General features: G+C 39.0%; 2 pseudogenes across 2 annotated transcripts; both read right to left on the reverse strand.

Annotated features, from left to right (window-relative positions):
- Positions 1-11761: 11761 nt before the first annotated feature.
- On the reverse strand, positions 11762-12373 carry AT5G32035 (annotated as a pseudogene; the record flags this gene model as incomplete). Its single annotated transcript has 1 exon — positions 11762-12373.
- A 1684-nt stretch (positions 12374-14057) lies between these two features.
- AT5G32053 lies at positions 14058-16082 on the reverse strand (annotated as a pseudogene; the record flags this gene model as incomplete). Its single annotated transcript has 1 exon — positions 14058-16082.
- Between the last annotated feature and the right edge of the window lie 1196 nt (positions 16083-17278).

A 17278-nucleotide genomic window follows, 5' to 3' on the forward strand; every position in this document is an offset into this window, starting at 1 on the left:
AAAATAATTGCAAAAACTTAAAAATTCAAAAGGAAATTAAAGGAAAATATTTAGGGTTTTCACAAAAGAGGCTAGAACAAAAGGAATAAAAGAGGAATCTCCATTAGGTAAAGGGAAGGGGTCTATTTATAGCAAATACTAGGTTGCCCTAATTCGCTAGAAGACAAAATAAGAAAGTCGGCGCAGCACCACTCGGGTCTAGGCCGAGTAGAAAAGTCGAGCAGCTTCCCTTGGTCACATCACTCGGCTCTAGTCCGAGTAGCTTGGTCGAGTAGGTGCGAATCTTCAAGATTCACTTTTTCTTCACTTACTCGACATGCACGTCGAGTATAAAGGTCGAGTACAACACAAATCCTCAAAAATGGCTTCTGCTGCACATTTTGTTGTCACTGTTGCACTGCTAAAACTTCTGATGCACCACTCGACCTTATCCCGTGCTTAGATCTCGAGCATAGCTTCATTTCTTTGCGTGGCATCTCTTTGGCTTGATCACTCGACGACATCCCGAGTATTGACCACGAGCTCAACTTCTTAGTTCCAAAAACTCCCAAAATAGGTCCAAAAGCACCTGTTTCACCTGTAAAACACTCCAAATGCAAATATGCTATGTAATGCAATGCAAAATGTGAAAAGGAAGGAAAATGGACTAAGAATGCATGAAAAAGGCATGAAACTAAGCTAAATGCATGAAAAACAAGGGCTTAAAATGGTTAAAATCTAGTGTTATCAGTGAGTACAACAACTAGAACCGCAATTGGATTTTAAAAGCCTAAGTATTGTATTCTTGTAAGAAGATACAAAGACAAACACTCATACGGACTTCAGCTACACCATCAACGCTTTGAGAAGCAAGAAGAAGATTGGTTAGTGTTTTGGAGCCGAATATGACTTGATGTGATGTGTATGATTGAGTATAGGAACTTAAACCGCAATCGGATCTTAAAAGCCTAAGTAGTGTTTCCTTGTTAGAAGATACAAAGCCAAAGCCTCATACGAACTTTAGTTACACCATCAAAGCATTGACAATCAAGAAGAAGCTTGGTTAGTGTTTTGGAGTCGAATATGAGTTGATGTGATGTGTATGATTGGGTATAAGATTTTATTCCGCAACCGGATCTTAAAAGCCTAAGAAGTGTTTCCTTTTTAGAAGATACAAAGCCAAATCCTCATACGGACTTTAGCTACCCCATCAAAACTTTGAAAAGCAAGAAGAAGCTTGGTTAGTGTTTTGGAGTCAAATAATACTAGATGTCATGTGTAAGAGTACTATGACAACTAGAACCATAATCAGATCTTAAAAACCTAAGTATTGAATCTTTGTTAGAAGATACAAAGACAAACACTCATATGGACTTCGGCTACACTATCAAAGCTTTGAGAAGCAAGAAGAAGCTTGGTTAGTGTTTTGGATTCGAATATGACTTGATGTCATGTGTATGACTGAGTATAAAAACTTAAATCGCAACCGGATCTTAAAAACCTTAGTAGTGTTTCCTTGTTAGAAGATATAAAGCCAAAGACTCATACGGACTTTAGCTTTACCATCAAAGCTTTGAGTAGATGAAGGGGCTTGGTTAGTGTTGTGGAGTCAAATATGACTAGATGTCATGTGTATGAGTGAGTATAACAACTAAAACCGCAAACGGGTCTTAAAAGCATAAGTATTGTATCCTTGTTAAAAGATACAAAGACAAAGACTCATACGGACTTCGGCTACACCGTCAAAGCTTTGAGAAGCAAGAAGAAGCTTGGTTAGTGTTTTGGAGTCAAATATAACTTGATGTCATGTGTATGAGTGAGTATAAGAACTTAAACCGCAACCGTATCTTAAAAGCCTAAGTAGTGTTTCCTTGTTAGAAGATACAAAGCCAAAACCTCATACGGACTTTAGTTACACCATCTATGCCTTGAGAATCAAAAAGAAGCTTGGTTAGTGTTTTGGAGTCAAATATTATTAGATGTCAAGTGTTTGAGTGAGTATGACAACTAGAACCATAACCGGACCTTCAAATCCTAAGTATTGAATCTTTGTAAGAAGATATAAAGACAAAGACTCATACGGACTTCGGCTACACTATCAATGGTTTGAGAAGCAAGAAGAAGCTTGGTTAGTGTTTTGGATTCAAATATGATTTGATGTCATGTGTATGAGTGAGTATAAAGACTATAACCGCTACGGATCTTAAAAGCCTAAGTATTGTGTCCTTGTTAGAAGATACAAAGACAAATACTCATATGCACTTTGGCTAAACCATCAAAGCTTTGAGAAGCAAGAAGAAGCTTGGTTAGTGTTTTTGAGTGAAATATGACTAGATGTCATGTGCATGAGTGAGTATACCAACTAGAACCGCAATTGGATTTTTAAAGCCTAAGTATTGTATCCTTGTTAGAAGATAAAAAAGACCAACACTCATACGGACTTCGTCAACACCATCAAAACTTTGAGAAGCAAGAAGAAGCTTGGTTAGTGTTTTGGAGTCGAAAATTACTTGTTGTGATGTGTATGATTGAGTATAAGAACATAAACCGCAACTGGAGCTTAAAAGCCTAAGTATTGTTTCCTTGATAGAAGATACAAAGGCAAAGACACATACGGAGTTTAGCTACACCATCAAAGCTTTGAGAAATTAGAAGAAGCTTGGTTACTGTTTTGGAGTCAAATATGACAAGATGTCATTTGTATGAGTGAGTATAACGACTAGAACCGCAATTGGATTTTAAATGCTTAAGTAGTGTATCCTTGTAAGATGATACAAAGACAAACACTCATACGGACTTCGGCTACACCATCAAAGCTTTGAGAAGCAAGAAGAAGATTGGTTAGTGTTTTGGAGTCGAATATGACTTGATGTGATGTGTATGATTGAGTATAAGAACTTAAACCGCAATCGGATCTTAAAAGCCTAAGTAGTGTTTCCTTGTTAGAAGATACAAAGCCAAAACCTCATACGGACTTTAGTTACACCATCAATGCCTTGAGAATCAAGAAGAAGCTTGGTTAGTGTTTTGGAGTGAAATATGATTAGATGTCATGTCTATGAGTGAGTATGACAACTAGAACCGTAACCGGACCTTAAAATCCTAAGTATTGAATCTTTGTAAGAAGATACAAAGACAAAGACTCTTACGGACTTCGGCTACACTATCAATGCTTTGAGAAGAAAGAAGAAGCTTGGTTAGTGTTTTGGATTCAAATATGACTTGATGTCATGTGTATGACTGAGTATAAAGACTATAACCGCTACGGATCTTAAAAGCCTAAGTACTGTATCCTTGTTCGAAGATACAAAGACAAATACTCATATGCACTTCGGCTAAACCATCAAAGCTTTGAAAAGCAAGAAGAAGCTTGGTTAGTGTTTTTGAGTGAAATATGACTAGATGTCATGTGTAACAGTGAGTATAACAATTAGAACCGCAATTGGATTTTAAAAGCCTAAGTATTGTATCCTTGTTAGAAGATACAAAGACAAACACTCATACGAACTTCGTCAACACCATCAAAACTTTGAGAAGAAGAAGCTTGGTTAATGTTTTGGAGTCGAAAAATAACTTGATGTGATGTGTATGATTAAGTATAAGAACTTAAACCGCAACCGGAGCTTAAAAGCCTAAGTAGTGTTTCCTTGATAGAAGATACAAAGGCATAGACTCATACGGAGTTTAGCTACACCATCAAAGCTTTGAGAAGTAAGAAGAAGCTTGGTTACTGTTTATGAGTCAAATATGACTAGATGTCATGTGTATGAGTGAATATAACAACTAGAACCGCAATTGGATTTTAAAAGCCTAAGTATTGTATCCTTGTAAGAAGATACAAAGAGAAACACTCATACGAACTTCAGCTACACCATCAAAGCTTTGAGAAGGAAGACAAGCTTGGTTAGTGTTTTGGAGTCGAATATGACTTGATGCGATGTGTATGATTGAGTATGAGAACTTAAACCGCAACCGGATCTTAAAAGCCTAAGTAGTGTTTCCTTGTTCGAAGATACAAAGCCAAAGCCTCATACATAATTTAGTTACACCATCAAAGCCTTGAGAATCAAGAAGTAGCTTGGTTAGTGTTTTGGAGTCAAATATTATTAGATGTCATGTGTATGAGTGAGTATGACAACTAGAACCATAATCGGACCTTAAAATCCTAAGTATTGAATCTTTGTAAGAAGATACAAAGACAAAGACTCATACGGACTTCGACTACACTATCAATGCTTTGAGAAGCAAGAAGAAGCTTGGTTAATGTTTTGGAGTCGAAAATAACTTGATGTGATGTGTATGATTAAGTATAAGAACTTAAACCGCAACCGAAGCTTAAAGGCCTAAGTAGTGTTTCCTTGATAGAAGATACAAAGGCATAGACTCATACGGAGTTTAGCTACACCATCAAAGCTTTGAGAAGTAAGAAGAAGCTTGGTTACTGTTTATGAGTCAAATATGACTAGATGTCATGTGTATGAGTGAATATAACAACTAGAACCGCAATTGGATTTTAAGAGCCTAAGTATTGTATCCTTGTAAGAAGATACAAAGACAAACACTCATACGCACTTCGGCTACACCATCAAAGCTTTGAGAAGGAAGACAAGCTTGGTTAGTGTTTTGGAGTCGAAAATGACTTGATGTGATGTGTATGATTGAGTATAAGAACTTAAACTGCAACCGGAGCTTAAAAGTCTAAGTAGTGTTTCCTTGATAGAAGATACAAAGGCAAAGACTCATACAGAGTTTAGCTACACCATCAAAGCTTTGAGAAGTAAGAAGAAGCTTGGTTACTGTTTAGGAGTCAAGTATGACTAGATGTCATGTGTATGAGTGAGTATAACAACTATAACCGCAATTGGATTTTAAAAGCCTAAGTATTGTATCCTTGTAAGAAGATACAAAGACAAACACTCATACGGACTTCGGCTACACCATCAAAGCTTTGAGAAGCAAGAAGAAGCTTGTTTAGTGTTTTGGAGTCGAATATGACTTGATGTGATGTGTATGATTGAGTATAAGAACTTAAACCGCAATCGGATCTTAAAAGCCTAAGTAGTGTTTCCTTGTTAGAAGATACAAAGCCAAAACCTCATACGGACTTTAGTTACACCATCAATGCCTTGAGAATCAAGAAAAAGCTTGGTTAATGTTTTGGAGTCAAATATGATTAGATGTCATGTCTATGAGTGAGTATGACAACTAGAACCGTAACCGGACCTTAAAATCCTAAGTATTGAATCTTTGTAAGAAGATACAAAGACAAAGACTCTTACAGACTTCGGCTACACTATCAATGCTTTGAGAAGAAAGAAGAAGCTTGGTTAGTGTTTTGGATTCAAATATGACTTGATGTCATGTGTATGACTGAGTATAAAGACTATAACCGCTACGGATCTTAAAAGCCTAAGTATTGTATCCTTGTTAAAAGATACAAAGACAAATACTCATATGCACTTCGGCTAAACCATCAAAGCTTTGAAAAGCAAGAAGAAGCTTGGTTAGTGTTTTTGAGTGAAATATGACTAGATGTCATGTGTATTAGTGAGTATAACATTTAGAACCACAATTGGATTTTAAAAGCCTAAGTATTGTATCCTTGTTAGAAGATACAAAGACAAACACTCATACCAACTTCGTCAAGACCATCAAAACTTTGAGAAGAAGAAGCTTGGTTAATGTTTTGGAGTCGAAAATAACTTGATCTGATGTGTATGATTAAGTATAAGAACTTAAACCGCAACCGGAGCTTAAAAGCCTAAGTAGTGTTTCCTTGATAGAAGATACAAAGGCATAGACTCATACGGAGTTTAGCTACACCATCAAAGCTTTGAGAAGTAAGAAGAAGCTTGGTTACTGTTTATGAGTCAAATATGACTAGATGTCATGTGTATGAGTGAATATAACAACTAGAACCGCAATTGGATTTTAAAAGCCTAAGTATTGTATCCTTGTAAGAAGATACAAAGACAAACACTCATACGGACTTCAGCTACACCATCAAAGCTTTGAGAAGGAAGACAAGCTTGGTTAGTGTTTTGGAGTCGAATATGACTTGATGCGATGTGTATGATTGAGTATGAGAACTTAAACCGCAACCGGATCTTAAAAGCCTAAGTAGTGTTTCCATGTTCGAAGATACAAAGCCAAAGCCTCATACGGAATTTAGTTACACCATCAAAGCCTTGAGAATCAAGAAGAAGCTTGGTTAGTGTTTTGGAGTCAAATATTATTAGATGTCATGTGTATGAGTGAGTATGATAACTAGAACCATAATCGGACCTTAAAATCCTAAGTATTGAATCTTTGTAAGAAGATACAAAGACAAAGACTCATACGGACTTCGACTACACTATCAATGCTTTGAGAAGCAAGAAGAAGCTTGGTTAATGTTTTGGAGTCGAAAATGACTTGATGTGATGTGTATGATTAAGTATAGAACTTAAACCGCAACCGAAGCTTAAAAGCCTAAGTAGTGTTTCCTTGATAGAAGATACAAAGGCATAGACTCATACGGAGTTTAGCTACACCATCAAAGCTTTGAGAAGTAAGAAGAAGCTTGGTTACTGTTTATGAGTCAAATATGACTAGATGTCATGTGTATGAGTGAATATAACAACTAGAACCGCAATTGGATTTTAAGAGCCTAAGTATTGTATCCTTGTAAGAAGATACAAAGACAAACACTCATACGCACTTCGGCTACACCATCAAAGCTTTGAGAAGGAAGACAAGCTTGGTTAGTGTTTTGGAGTCGAAAATGACTTGATGTGATGTGTATGATTGAGTATAAGAACTTAAACTGCAACCGGAGCTTAAAAGTCTAAGTAGTGTTTCCTTGATAGAAGATACAAAGGCAAAGACTCATACAGAGTTTAGCTACACCATCAAAGCGTTGAGAAGTAAGAAGAAGCTTGGTTACTGTTTAGGAGTCAAGTATGACTAGATGTCATGTGTATGAGTGAGTATAACAACTATAACCGCAATTGGATTTTAAAAGCCTAAGTATTGTATCCTTGTAAGAAGATACAAAGACAAACACTCATACGTACTTCGGCTACACCATCAAAGCTTTGAGAAGCAAGAAGAAGCTTGGTTAGTGTTTTGGAGTCGAATATGACTTGATGTGATGTGTATGATTGAGTATAAGAACTTAAACCGCAATCGGATCTTAAAAGCCTAAGTAGTGTTTCCTTGTTAGAAGATACAAAGCCAAAACCTCATACGGACTTTGGTTACACCATCAATTCCTTGAGAATCAAGAAGAAGCTTGGTTAGTGTTTTGGAGTCAAATATGATTAGATGTCATGTCTATGAGTGACTATGACAACTAGAACCGTAACCGGACCTTAAAATCCTAAGTATTGAATCTTTGTAAGAAGATACAAAGACAAAGACTCTTACAGACTTCGGCTACACTATCAATGCTTTGAGAAGAAAGAAGAAGCTTGGTTAGTGTTTTGGATTCAAATATGACTTGATGTCATGTGTATGACTGAGTATAAAGACTATAACCGCTACGGATCTTAAAAGCCTAAGTATTGTATCCTTGTTAAAAGATACAAAGACAAATACTCATATGCACTTCGGCTAAACCATCAAAGCTTTGAAAAGCAAGAAGAAGCTTGGTTAGTGTTTTTGAGTGAAATATGACTAGATGTCATGTGTAACAGTGAGTATTACAATTAGAACCGCAATTGGATTTTAAAAGCCTAAGTATTGTATCCTTGTTAGAAGATACAAAGACAAACACTCATACCAACTTCGTCAACACCATCAAAACTTTGAGAAGAAGAAGCTTGGTTAATGTTTTGGAGTCGAAAATAACTTGATGTGATGTGTATGATTAAGTATAAGAACTTAAACCGCAACCGGAGCTTAAAAGCCTAAGTAGTGTTTCCTTGATACAAGATACAAAGGCATAGACGCATACGGAGTTTAGCTACACCATCAAAGCTTTGAGAAGTAAGAAGAAGCTTGGTTACTGTTTATGAGTCAAATATGACTAGATGTCATGTGTATGAGTGAATATAACAACTAGAACCGCAATTGGATTTTAAAAGCCTAAGTATTGTATCCTTGTAAGAAGATACAAAGACAAACACTCATACGGACTTCGGCTACACCATTAAAGCTTTGAGAAGGAAGACAAGCTTGGTTAGTGTTTTGGAGTCGAATATGACTTGATGCGATGTGTATGATTGAGTATGAGAACTTAAAACGCAACCGGATCTTAAAAGCCTAAGTAGTGTTTCCTTGTTAGAAGACACAAAGCCAAAGCCTCATACGGAATTTAGTTACACCATCAAAGCCTTGAGAATCAAGAAGAAGCTTGGTTAGTGTTTTGGAGTCAAATATTATTTGATGTCATGTGTATGAGTGAGTATGACAACTAGAACCATAATCGGACCTTAAAATCCTAAGTATTGAATCTTTGTAAGAAGATACAAAGACAAAGACTCATACGGACTTCGACTACACTATCAATGCTTTGAGAAGCAAGAAGAAGCTTGGTTAATGTTTTGGAGTCGAAAATAACTTGATGTGATGTGTATGATTAAGTATAAGAACTTAAACCTTAAAAGCTTAAGTAGTGTTTCCTTGATAGAAGATACAAAGGCATAGACTCATACGGAGTTTAGCTACACCATCAAAGCTTTGAGAAGTAAGAAGAAGCTTGGTTACTGTTTATGAGTCAAATATGACTAGATGTCATGTGTATGAGTGAATATAACAACTAGAACCGCAATTGGATTTTAAGAGCCTAAGTATTGTATCCTTGTAAGAAGATACAAAGACAAACACTCATACGGACTTTGGCTACACCATCAAAGCTTTGAGAAGGAAGACAAGCTTGGTTAGTGTGTTGGAGTTGAAAATGACTTGATGTGATGTGTATGATTGAGTATAAGAACTTAAACTGCAACCGGAGCTTAAAAGTCTAAGTAGTGTTTCCTTGATATAAGATACAAAGGCAAAGACTCATACAGAGTTTAGCTACACCATCAAAGGTTTGAGAAGTAAGAAGAAGCTTGGTTACTGTTTAGGAGTCAAGTATGACTAGATGTCATGTGTATGAGTGAGTATAACAACTATAACCGCAATTGGATTTTAAAAGCCTAAGTATTGTATCCTTGTAAGAAGATACAAAGACAAACACTCATACGGACTTCGGCTACACCATCAAAGCTTTGAGAAGGAAAAAGAAGCTTGGTTAGTGTTTTGGAGTCGAATATGACTTGATGTGATGTGTATGATTGAGTATAAGAACTTAAACCGCAAACAGATCTTAAAAGCCTAAGTAGTGTTTCCTTGTTAGAAGTTACAAAGCCAAAGACTCATACGGAATTTAGTTACACCATCAAAGCCTTGAGAATCAAGAAGAAGCTTGGTTAGTGTTTTGGAGTCAAATATTATTAGATGTCATGTGTATGAGTGAGTATGACAACTAGAACCATAACTTGACCTTAAAAACCTAAGTATTGAATCTTTGTAAGAAGAGACAAAGAGAAAGACTCATACGGACTTCGGCTACACTATCAATGCTTTGAGAAGCAAGAAGAAGCTTGGTTAGTGTTTTGGATTCGAATATGACTTGATGTCATGTGTATGATTGAGTATAAAAACTGAAACCGCAATCGGATTTTAAAACCCTAAGAAGTGTTTTGTTATAAAAAGATAGAAAGCCAAAGACTCATACGGACTTCATCTACACCATCAAAGCTTTGAGAAGCAAGAAGAGTCTTCGTTAATGTTGTGGAATAAAATATAACTAGATGTCATGTGTATGAGTGAGTATAACAACTAGAACCGCAACCGGATTTTAAAAGCATAAGTATTGTATCCTTGTTAGAAGTTACAAAGACAAATACTCATATGTACTTCGGCTAAACCAAAAAAGCTTTGAGAAGCAAGAAGAAGCACGGTTAGTGTTTTGGAGTCGAATATGACTTGATGTGATGTGTATGATTGAGTATAAGAACTTAAACTGCAACAGGAGCTTAAAAGCCTAAGTAATGTTTCCTTGTTAGAAGATACAAAGCCAAAGACTCATACGGATTTTAGCTACACCATCAAAGCTTTGAGAAGCAAGAACAAACTTGGTTAGTGTTTTGGAGTCAAATATGACTAGATGTCATGTGTATGAGTGAGTATAACAACTAGAATCAGAAAAAGATCTCAAAAGCCTAAGTATTGTATCCTTGTTAAAACATACAAAGACAAAGACTCATATGGACTTTGGCTAAACCATCAAAGCTTTGAGAAGCAAAAAGAAGTTAGATTAGAGTTTTGGAGTGAAATATGCGTAGACGTCATGTGTATAAGTGAGAATAACAACTAGAACCGCAATTGGATTTTAACAGACTAAGTATAGTATCCTTGTTTGAAGATACAAAGACAAACACTCATACGGACTTCGGCTACACCATCAAAGCTTTGAGAAGCAAGAAGAAGCTTGGTTAGTGTTTTGGAGTCGAATATGACTTGATGTGATGTGTATGATTGAGTATAAGAACTTAAACCGCAACTGGATCTTAAAAGCCTAAGTAGTGTTTCCTTGTTAGAAGATACAAAGCCAAAGACTCATACGGGGTTTAGCTACACCATCAAAGCTTTGAGAAGCAAGAAGAAGCTTGGTTAGTGTTTTGGAGTCAAATATTACTAGATGCCATGTGTATGAGTGAGTATGACAACTAGAACCATAACCAGATCTTAAAAACCTAAGTTTTGAATCTTTGTTAGAAGATAGAAAGACTAAGACTCATACGGACTTCGGCTACTGATAATAGGTTTTTAAGATCAATTAATCCTAAAGCACTATCATGTCGTTGTAGTACTGAAGGTTGTCAATCCAAATGGGTGTGATGCTAACTATCAAGATGTGATCAGAAGTCACTAAGTCAAGCCAAGCAATAACAGGTTGTGGTGTGTTCTAGCAGTCCTAAGTAAACATGTGGAAAACAGAAAACAGCTCTTTGAAGAGCATTGGGTGAGGTTGAGTGACAGGTCGAGTAGCAGACAAAAAATAAAACATAGATACTCGACTGCACAGTCTGTTGCTAGACAACTGGGTGGTCGAGTATGAGGTCGAGTAACAAGAAAGAATTGCAGAAATTAAGCAACAGATGACCAGATGTAGTAAACAACAGTAGAGTAAATAAAGAATTCAATCAGATAAAGAATTCCCGAGGATGGGGTAATTGAGTAGTTTCGTTTCCTCAATTTACAGGTGATTGACATGCTCAATAAATTATCCCTAGACAACGAGTTCATTAACCAAATTTAAGTGCCACCGCAACAGAGACCCTCAAGTTAACCTAGTCCCAGACTCAATCACCATTGACGAGAGCTAACCTAACAGGCATTACGAATCAACAAGTTAAAACCAAAACGCTCCCTGCAACAAATAACTTGGTACAGGGCCACGAATCTCTAGAATTAGTGGTTCAGACATTTCATCGAACAGCTTTTGGGCGCAGAAATATCTGGGCTCAAATTCCAGTTGATAAGAAAGCAATAGGCATTACGAACAACTAATCCAGAAGGGATCTATCAATCAATACTCAATCACCTAGCATACTGAGAATTCTACACTACTCTAACCCATCCTCAGAAACCTATTCACTACTCAAACATCATAGTAGAAAGCATAAACGTTGAACAGGTTAAGAACATGATAACAGCAGGGTGATAACAGAATGAAGAACAGTAAAAGAAATCAAGAACGAATGTTGGATACTGAATAGACAAAGAGAAATCCGGATTACAAAGGTCTAGAACACAGTGTTTGCGGAATAAAACTAGAAAAAAACTTGTTTTCGAAAATGTGAAGTACATGCTACTTATAGCCAAATATTCCAAAATCCTAATACTTAAAACGACACAGTATTGGGACGGATTAAAAACTGTACTGGACCCATGCGGTCGAGTGGGAGGTCGAGTGAATAGCTGGAGTCTTCTTTTCTTCCTTGTGCTTGAGTGTCTGGTTGAGTGCAGAATGAAGAAGACTCTGAAGCTTGCCATCGAGTATGTAGTCGAGTGGTGGTGATGGTGATACTCGACTTCCTGGTAGAGTGATGTGGTCGAGTGATGATCAGGTAATGGAGGTAAAGACACTCGACCACGGGGTCGAGTGATGTGATCGAGTGATGGTCAAGTGATGGGGATGAAGACACTCGACCTAGGGGTCGAGTGATGTGATGAAATCGAGAAGTCCTCTACTCGACCAGGTGGTCGAGTGGTCTCTTGAGATCTTGAAGCTCCTACTCAACCACGGGGTCGAGTGGTTTGACATGATCAGGTCCCCTTCTTCCAGTTAGCTCGTCAACAGCTCCAAGTCACCTGAAATAAACACAAATATGCAACATGCATGCAAACCTATCCTAAATATGTAAAGTGATGACAAATGATGAGAAATGGTATAAAACAGTGATGATATGATGCTAAAGTGTTAACAAATAGATGATCAAAACATGCAAAATACACACTTATCAACTCCCCCAAATTTAGTCTTTGCTTGCCCTCAAGCAAACAATTAAGAACAAGCTGGAGGTGAGGTTTGAAAGCGGGGACTCAGAGCCAAAGCACCAGATAAACCAGATGAAATCAATTTCCAAGTTGAAAGTTCGAAGCCGCAAGATGATCGAATTCTACTTAAAAACGTTAACCATGCCTCATTATCAATCAATCCGACTCATATGCTCGACCTACACATGTTTTCAAATCTACCAATCCCTTTAACATTCATTAGTTCTGGAACGTGAATCAAGCAATGCATCATCAATGAACTCATTTGGCTAAGGTAAAAGGTCAAGAGACAAAGATGGTCCCTTACAGAATAGGTTTCCGTAACAAGGGATCTCTCAAAAAATGATTACACTTTAGTAGAATGCTAAACGTAAGTTCCAAGCTATGCATATAGAGATAAGATCCCATCTACCCAGAGTATGTCAAATGAAGCTCTAATGGTAATCCCATCTCTAATCCCAATATAAGAACTTAACTCTACCCTTTGCATTCATGAATCTTTTAAGCCCTTTTTCTAATCATTCTTTTCTTTTCTCTTAACTTTAGGAGAAGCTTTCTCAACACTTTGATACATGTAGCGGATTTGGATTTCTTTAACAACTAATGTTCCTGTTTTTAACATTTTAAAACCAAGGGATTTTGCCCATCTTCAATAGCTAACAAGAACTCTTTCTTTTCTTTACAAATCCCAAAACCTTTACTAGACTTTTTCTGCTTCTTTAGCTTACTTCACCTAGAGTCTTTTACCTTTTCTTATCAATGAATCAACCCTTTTTTTTTTTTTTTCCTTTAAACACATCCCAACCCAAAGTATAAGCGCCCACCTAGTCCTATCTAGTCCGAAAAATGCGAACTAGAACTACATGACACACTATCTCTGTCGTTACGAACCTAACACTTTCTACCAAGCTTAATCGGAATAAGACCTCACAAACACTCACAAGTGATATAGGGCTTGAAAGAAAGTCTAGGTTTGGGTTTTGGTTAACTGCTCTAATAAGGAGAGTCAGCTACTTGGATTAACAAGAGTGATGAAAATGAATAAGAAAATCCAAGTATTTTAGGGTATCCATGAGTTCAAATTTGATGCAGACATGATAATTAAAGATCAGATTCAGGTTCAAATTGATAGAGAATGGTATCAGATCATGACAGTGTGGTCGAGTAGGGCAATCTAGGCATGGTTCAGTTTTATTTCAAATTCATTGACTATGCAACAGACAACTAGCAACGAGGGAACTGAATTTATCCGGTGAATCAAAATGCTTACAAGGCTATCTCATCATCATCCCCTATGCATATGCAACAATCCTAAATGAAACACTCTAGACTCGATCCTAAATGTGATGCAACTACATGAACACTCTTTTTTTGTAAAATCATTTTCTGAAATTTTTCAAATTTTTTTGGTTTTTCTATGCCTTAGATGAATGCAGACTGAAAAATATACACAATGCAACACACACTTCCTGAGCCCTCCCCCAAACTTAAATCACACAGTCCACTGTGCGAATAAACTTCAGTTGAAGAATGAACGTAGTCGATCTAGCAGTAGGAGTACTCAGGACAAATCTAATCACAGAAACAAAAAAAATGAAGAAACAAATCACAACAGATGGTATAATACAATGGTGAAGTGAGGCGCTTACCTCAGTCGAAGAATGAACGTAGTTGCTCGTCAATGGCTGCCTGCGATTGCTCCCAGGCCATAGACGAACCACCTTGTTCTGTATCAGTTCCAGCAGGTGGTACTCAACCTCATCAGCTTTGTGGCGGCCAGCACCGCTCTGAGGAAACTCGACCTCTCTCCTTCTGCTACGGCCAGCACCGCGGTTGCATAAACTACGAGACTGCAGAAGTCGTCCGCTCCTACTGCTAGATCGAGTGAGTGTGGTCCTCCTCTTCCTCCCAGATTCACGAGGCTCGAATGATGAATGCCTCGCAGGGACATGCGGAATCTCCTGCTCTCTAGGCTCAGGCCTGCGCCGACTTGGCTCGGGCGCGTCATATCTCCTCAAAGGCATGTCCTGAGGGAGATGTCCCTGCGGAATAGCTGTAGTGGAAGAGGAGCAGCTGAGCTTGTTTTTCATAAACTTGATAGCCCTGAGGCACTTGGCGAGCAACTTGTCCTATTTCATGCACCACTTCTGCAGCTTGCTGTTGTTCCTGTGAGCTTCGCTTAAACTCCTGCTTTCCCTCGCAGCAGGTATATGCTCACTGAAATGATACATGCTCGTGTCAAACTCCGCCTCATGTATATCATCCGTCTCATGAATATCTTCTGTTGTAGCTCCTTCGGTATGACTGATCTCCTCAGTTGGCGGACTACCCTCGAAATAAAGTTCTTCAAGCGCAGGCTTGAAGTCAATGTTCCTGCCCTCGAGAATCCTAGTAGCGTCAATGCAGGTGAGAAGAATGTTGGCGATTTTAATCGATGAATGCTCGAACCTGTAGCGGTGAAAGTCGCCAGCCATGTCAAACTCCAAGAACTCACATCTGCGCAAATGATCCAAGTCCATCATCCTCGGTGCTAACCCTGGTTCCTTGAGCGGTACTCCACAAGCTTCCAGAATTGGCGTCACAACGCCACCCACGCATAGTGCTCCTCTCACCTTCTTCTTCCTGTTCGTCAACGCCCACTTTCTGTCTCCACACAGATAGATCAACAGAGGCATTACTGGTGGTGCGTTGTTGAGATCGCCTCTCAAGACATTCTTCCCCTTCGTCCGACGCAGAATCCCTGTAAACGCATAATCTATCATCTCCATGTCCGTGTTAGACACGGTGCCTGTAGACTCCCTGGAGTAAAAGACGTTGGCGACCGATCTCTGAAAGTAGCGGATCACAGGACTCCAGATTTGGTTGCTCTTGGACCGCGCCAAGTTTAGCTGTAGATTGTTCCTTATAGTGGCCCACAAATCCTTAAGCTCCTCTCTGTCAAATCTGGGTTTGGTTCCCTTTCCACAAGGGAAACCAAACAGTTCTTCTAACTTCTTGATCGAAAGCTGATACCGTTGTTCATTCACTGAGAACGTCAAGAAGCCTAACCCCATGGTATCCAGCTCAAAGTCTGTGAGTGTCTCATACATCTCCACTTGCAGCGTGGAAAGAAACTCGATTGTCTCCTCCTTAAAGGCAGGGTAAGGGTAAGACATGAGTGTCTCCAGATGACACTTCTCGAACAGATGCTGCACGTCCTCCAGTAACTCCAATTGGGCTAAAGTCTCATAACACGGATACCTCGTTCCCCAGAATTCATTCATCTCGAAGAATTTGATATACTCCTCCACTGTAACCTCGTCGGGTTTGTTCAGCAGCTTCGTCTCCCTGCGCCATGACTCTGGCTCATACTCGGTCTCGATATCCTCATCAATCAGCTCATATCTACTTGACATCGCCCTCTTTCCTCTGGCGATTTCAGCCCTTCTCTGATTACGTCAGGCTGTAGAGCGTTCAAATTCATCCCTGAAGCTCTGGTAAACATGTTTCTCTCTCAGTCTAGCGGACCAGGACTCAGCTTCATCCACATTGTAGTCAGGGTCCATAGAGGATTCTCCACTGTAGTTACTCATTACGAAACCTGAAAACAAATTTAACTCAAAAATAAACGTTAATACGTTAGTTCCAACAAAACCAGGAACACAAACCACAAACCAAAAACAGGTTGAGTAAACTGGTCGAGTAACCCGGTTTTGAAATTTTTCTTTTTTCGTTTTGTAGGTAATTGGTCGAGTGGTTAAGGAGGACCGAGTGAAGTGATGGAGATAGAGTTGTGAAAACGACAAGGTTATGCAGGAGCTGCGGTCGAGTGAGTCGGACGGCAAGGTCGAGTAGTGAATGATGAGAGTAGAGTCGTGGATTGGTGATGAGATGATGTTAGAAGAAGTCGAGTGACTGTGAGCGAGAAGTGTTGTTAGAGGAGCGGTGATTCGAGTGATTGAATCGGAGGGGGAGAAGCGGAGGTGCTGGTCGCGTGAAGAGTGGAGTTTGATTGAGTGGATTCGGTGAAGTCTAGTGGAGTTGTGAGGAAGGGAAGGTTGTGTAGTGGTCGAGTAAATGAAGAACAAAAGCTGACTGGAGAGATGAGAGAAGCGGCGGTCGAGTGTTTTCCTTGGAGAGGAGAAACGGCTGCTTGGTCAATTGGTGAAGAGGTCGAGTGGCAGCGTGAGACGGTGGTGAAGAGGCGAGAGAGAAGCAGTCGAGTGGTGCTTTGGACGGAAGATGATGGCGCTAAAGTCGAGTGATTGAGGGGAAGTCGAGTGGAGACGGAGTGTGAGCGAGTTCGTGTTTGGTCGAGTGTTTGAGAGATGGTGGAGTGTTTGAGGAAGAGAAGTGGCGAGGTCGAGTATTTGTGGAGAGAGGGGCGATGGGATCGAGTGAAGTGATAAGGTGAGGTCGAGTGGTGTGGATAAGGAGCGTTGAGGTCGAGTGGTGAAGAGAAGAAGAGGATAGATTCTTGTCTTCTGGTCAGTTGCATGGAGGACATGGGCGTCAGCGGCGGGTCCCACAATGTCTTCTTGTCTCTTCTCTGTATTCTTTGTTCACTAGGAAAGCTCCAGGAAATCCCGCAATCTTCTATAAACTTGATGAACTCTCTGTAAGACTCTGTAGCTCCTGTTGGTCGAGTAAAATGATGATTTAAAATTTTTTTAGGTTTTTAAACATCACTCATACTCGACCACTATACTCGATCTCTAGGCCATCACTAGAGTAAAAGTTTTGAATTTTTACTCTACCTTCATGTTACTCCTTTCTTCCTGAGAACCAC

The sequence above is a fragment of the Arabidopsis thaliana genome, chromosome 5, assembly GCF_000001735.4.
Source record: "Arabidopsis thaliana chromosome 5, partial sequence".
NCBI lineage: Eukaryota > Viridiplantae > Streptophyta > Magnoliopsida > Brassicales > Brassicaceae > Arabidopsis > Arabidopsis thaliana.